The following is a 5,466-nucleotide window of genomic DNA, read 5'->3' as shown; positions in this document are numbered from 1 at the left end:
CACTAGGGGAAAAAAACCTTCCAACTATCGTGCCTGCGGCGTGTGCACACACCTATTAGAATGCACTTGAGCAATCACTCAAAGAAGAACCCTAGTGTTCAGATGGTGATGCGGCACTATACTGGAATTGATGACGTAGGAGGATCCCTTCAGGACCATGCTGTGGGGTACAGTGTAATAACACATCTGCTGATATGGAGCATTATTTTATCCTAAGATAAAGTAGTTTTCACTATAAACAAAGGAATGCAATGCAGTATCATTCACTGCACCCCCGGGAGATGGCAGTAACCATGTGATAAATTGCATTGCCTCAGGTGCATTCTGTCCACTAAGCCCCCTTCACCGGGATTTTAAACCTCACAGCAACAAATGTGAAATCCCCCCTGCCTGCTCCTAATACCTGAGGATGGGCAGTGTTTCATCTTAGTCTGACTTCTTAAAGCCATTAGGGCTAGTATCAGGTGCTTTCTACCTGCAGGAAGCAAGGAATAAGCTCTTTCCAAAGCGATAAACAGCACCTGCTTCAGAGCCCAGATAGACTGCAAGACATCGCACCTTAAAATCTCAACACTATGTATGAGAAAGTTATTAGGCTGTTTCTAAAGGTTGCTAAAATGTCTTAGTTATTGCCTCTCCTGTTGCAGGCCTGATTTAAAAAAAAAATAGTCCCAGTTTTTTAAAATATATTTTTTTAAAAAATGGATGGCCTGTAATTAATAGTTGAAGGGGTGACGTGGTATAAAGATTTTTATGGGCCCTCACTTGGGAAGACGGGCACAACTCGTTCAGGGCATGATGCAGTCATCCCAGACTCATCCTGCTAACCTTTATCCCACACCATCTCATACTGTCTCTCAAATCCCACAATGGGGCCACGTGCCTACCTACTCGGATAAAATAACGAAACCTTTCCTGGGCACGTCCCGTCCGCTGTGCTTGGGAGGGTGCCTCAGGCAGGTAACAGAAGAGTTAGGAGGAGGCCAAGATGGTAAAGACAGATGCATGATTCATAGATTTTTAAGGCCAGATGTAACAATTAGATCATCGATTCTAGTCTGGCCTCTTCCATAACACCGGCCATAGATTTCCACCAAGTGAGTATTCCATGTCTAGTTGAGCTACAGTCTCTTTCAAAAGACAACCCACCTTCATGGAATGACTTCATGTAACAGAGATTCCACCATGTCCCTAGGTAAAGATTCCACTGGTTAATTACTCTCACCCATTAGGTGCCAAATTTGTTAGCTGTTAGGCTGGGCTGGCGGAGGTGGCAGAACCAGATCCCTGCCAAAAGGGGAGGGAGGAAATATTTGGAATCTTTGTAAAGCATAGAGCAGGGATAGGCAACCTATGGCACGTGTGCCGAAGGCGGCATGCGAGCTGATTTTCAGTGGCACTCACACTGCCCGGGTCCTGGCCACTGGTCGGGGGGCTCTGCATTTTAATTTAATTTTAAATGAAACTTCTTAAACATTTGAAAAACCTTATTTACTTTACATACAACAATAGTTTAGTTATATATTATAGACCTATGGAAAGAGACCTTCTAAAAATGTTAAAATGTATTACTGGCACGTGAAACCTTAGCGTGAATAAATGAAGACTTGGCACACCGCTTCTGAAAGGTTGCCGACCCCTGGCGTCGCGGTAGGAAATCAGAGGGAGGGTTCGGGAAGGTAAAGACACGGGTGCAAGCCATTTTTCTTAGATGGGAGCATGTGGATGTGCCTGGGTCAAAGGCTTTTGGCACCAAAAAGCTTGTGACCAGCTAGGTGGCAAATCTGCTTCTCAAAAAAGTTTTAAGGATCCAGAAATGGTGAGTTGGTCACCAGACAATAAAGCCAGCAAAACAGTTTTACATCCCTAAATTGGACAATAATATTAAACTATGTAATTTGCCAGTCATAGTGTGCTTGACCATTACCATTTTGACACAGAAATACTGTGTTACCCTCCCAGCTTTAAGCCAATTACTCTAAACTCGACTCGCTTTTTAAATAGCTGCACCTGGTTTGCTCAATCCTGATTTTTCCGTTACTTCATGTTTTATTCAGTACCTTTTTCCCCCAGGTTGAGTGTAGTCAAACCGTACCACTATGCAAGTTTCCAGTTGTTTTCTTTTAAAACATTAAACTTTCCCTAACCTGGTAACTTCCTGTAGTAAAGAACCACCAAACACGCAGGGCTCTTTTCCACACTCCTGAGTGATGTAGTTATATTGACATAAGTTTGTAGTGTACAGCAGGGATCAGAGAAAGCCTCCCCCCCACCTCAAGAGATAGTGCCTGAGTCAAAGGTGCACCAGTCTGTCATGTGCAACAGGAAGGAAGCAATGCCTGAAGCAATTCTGTCACTCTGTAAGCAGAGCCCTAAAGGTAAGAGCTCAACTGGATGGATGGATGGTGGTGGGAGAGTGGAGGGCTGCAGAGCAGTGTTGGTCAGTTCTAAGAAGGAACCTACATCTTTGAAGTTATGGGAAGTCACAACTTGGCCCAAAGTTTGGATAAACACCCAGGCCAAATTTTTCCAACCTAGATACTTTAAATTAAGCTCCTAAATCTGTACTGGGACTCTCCACAGTGCTGCCCATTACCATAATTCTGCTTGCTCTGAAGTTAATGACAGTAGTAGGCTATAGCTCAGGGGGTCTCAAACCCAAATGACAACGAGGGCCACATGAGGACTAGTGCATTGGCCCGAGGGCTGCATTATTGACACCTCCCCCACGCCGCCCTCGGCCCTGCCCCCACAGGGGGCGTGGGGTGCAGCAGGGGGCTCAGGGCAGGGGTTTGGGGTGCAAGAGGGGCGCGGGGTGCAGCAGGGGGCTCGGCTGCAGGAGGAGTTCAGGGGGCGGGCTTTGGCCCAGCGCGCACTGGGGGCTGAGCAGATTCCCTGCCTGCCTGTCTGCCCTGCCCTCACGCCATACTGGGAAGTGGCTAGAACCTGCGGGAGGAGGGGCACAACTAGGGTTACCATACGTCCTCTTTTTCCCGGACATGTCCAGCTTTTTGGCACTCAAACCCCCGTCCGGGGGGAATTGCCAAAAAGCCGAACATGTCCGGGAAAATGGCGGCTCTGCTCCTCCCCTGACTCTTCGGCTCTGTTTAAGAGCCGAGCTGCCCAAGCGCTATGGGCTTCAGGCAGACCCTGGCCTCCGGACCCCAGCCGGGCACTTCCCCTCCCGGGCTCCGGCGGCGCAGGGTCTGGAGGCACGGGGGCTGCCCAAAGCCGGTAGCGCTGGGGCAACTTGGCTCTTAAACAGAGCCAAAGGGTCAGGGGAGGAGCAGAGCCTCCGGCCGCGGTGGCTCTGCTCCTCCCTGACTCTGTTTAAGAGCCGGGCTGCCCGAGCACTACCGGCTTCGGGCAGCCCCCATGCCTCCGGACCCTGCGCCGCCGAAGCCCGGGAGGGGAAGTGCCCGGCCGGCGGCTGGGGTCCGGAGGCAAGGGGGCTGCCTGAAGCCCAAGCGCTACCGGCTTCACGGTTTGCCGGGCAGCCTCCAGACCCTGCGCCCCCGGCTGGGCGCTTCCCCTCCCGGGCTCCAGCTGCGCTGGGGAAGCGCCGGCCGGGGGCGCAGGGTCTGGGGGCTGCCCAGCAAACCATGAAGCCGGTAGCACTCGGGCAGCCCTTTTCGCGTGGCTGGGAGTGGGAGGGGGCGGAGTTAGGGCGAGGAAGGGGCGGAGTTGGGGCGGGACTGGGGAAATGGGCAGGGCCAGGGCCCATGGAAGGTCCTCTTTTTTTTATTTGTTAGATATGGTAACCCTAGCACAAGGGTCTGTGTGTTGCTGTTGCTTCAGGCACCACCCCCAGCAGCTCCCATTGGCCGGGAACCACGGCTAATGGGAGCTGCTGGGGGCAGTGCCTGAAACAAGAGCAACACACAGACCCATGTGCCCTCCCCATCCCCAGGTTATGGCTGCTTCCTGGAACGGAGTGGCGGCAGGGCCCTGCCCCCGGTTCGCGTTGGGCCAAAAACCCTCTAGGTAAACGCTGGGGAAGGGCGGGGGGGGGGGGGGAGTGCCACGAGGAGCTTGCGGGCTGCAGAAAATAACCCCGCGGGTCGCTTGTTTGAGACCCCTGCTATAGCTGAAGGCTTTTGAAAATCCCATCCTTGGGCACCTGAAACACAGAAACAATTTCCCAGAGGTACTGAGTATGTGCTGCTCCGATTGATGTGATGGAGGGTGCAGGTGATCAGCTGTTCTGAAAAATTAAGCTGCTGCTATGCAGGAGTCCTAGGGCAGATATAGAAGCCTAACTTTAGGCACCCAAAAGTTGGAAAATTTTGGCCTTGCATTTTTGAATGCTCATCTGAAAATAACTCCCGTTTAGCCACAAGACTGGTCCAGCAGGGGCAGCATTAGTGCAAGCTTCCTCCAGTGCCTTGCCCACATGCCTGAGCCTCTAGAGCTAGGGTGACCAGATGTCCTGATTTTATAGGGACAGTCCCGATAGTTGGGGCTTTCTCTTATATAGGCTCCTATTATCCCTCTCCCCCATCCCGATTTTTCACTCTTGCTGTCTGGTCACCCTATCTAGAACTTAAAGGGCAGTGCACTGTTTATACAGTGCTTGCCCTCACTTCTGAGACAGCAAACATAGGTGCTTCTTGGGACCAGTTGTCAAAATGATTATGTGCATTTTTTTCTGCCATTGTAGCTAGAAAAGAAAAAAATGGTAGAAGTGGGTATGTGCAAGCTTTCAGCTATACCATTTTTTTCTTTTCAGCTCAAAGGATGTGCTATTCCTTCCCTTTTTGTGCTGAATTTCCCCTCCCCCATACCCGTCTTTGATAATGTTGAGTTAGGAGGCAGAGAGATTCATTTACATGCAGGGATGAAAAGCTTCATGCCAGCTTTTGACCAGATGGTGGCAGTATACAGCCTTCCATACACGCACGCTATTGAAGTAAAACCTACCATGTGCCTCAAAGGACAAACTTTTGCTTAAACTTTGACTCAGTGCAGGATTTCTTATCTAGTGCAGTTGTGGAGTTGCAGAGCAGTAGGGTCCCGGGGTTTACAAATGTACTTCAGAAAGAGATGCGACAATTACAGGTCAGACTAATAAATCAACTGTCACCAGTATGGATGATCCAGATAATACAGGGAATTGGAATCTATGGGTGGTAGGACTGCTGGAAAAATAATTAATGTGTGTGATGGAATACCTAAAGTATTTTTAGGACTTTCTCCACCTATAAGCACCATAATGGCCATCTACACTTCCTGGGAAAAACTCATTATTTGATTATATTAAAATGATTTTTTTTTTTTTACTTTTTAAAATTGGAGAATCTCTAAGTCTCCCAAAATATGATACATATTTTGTGGCCATTTTACAGATGGGTTATCTGAGGTAGGAGGACAATTAAATAATTTGACCAAGGACTACTAAATGCTATAAAGATTAGACTAAAGTATCAGACTAAATATCCATGCACGATCCTTATTACAACAGAAACA

The sequence above is a fragment of the Malaclemys terrapin genome, chromosome 1 (genome assembly GCF_027887155.1).
Source record: "Malaclemys terrapin pileata isolate rMalTer1 chromosome 1, rMalTer1.hap1, whole genome shotgun sequence".
NCBI lineage: Eukaryota > Metazoa > Chordata > Testudines > Emydidae > Malaclemys > Malaclemys terrapin.
Note: the sequence above shows the minus strand (reverse complement) of the source record.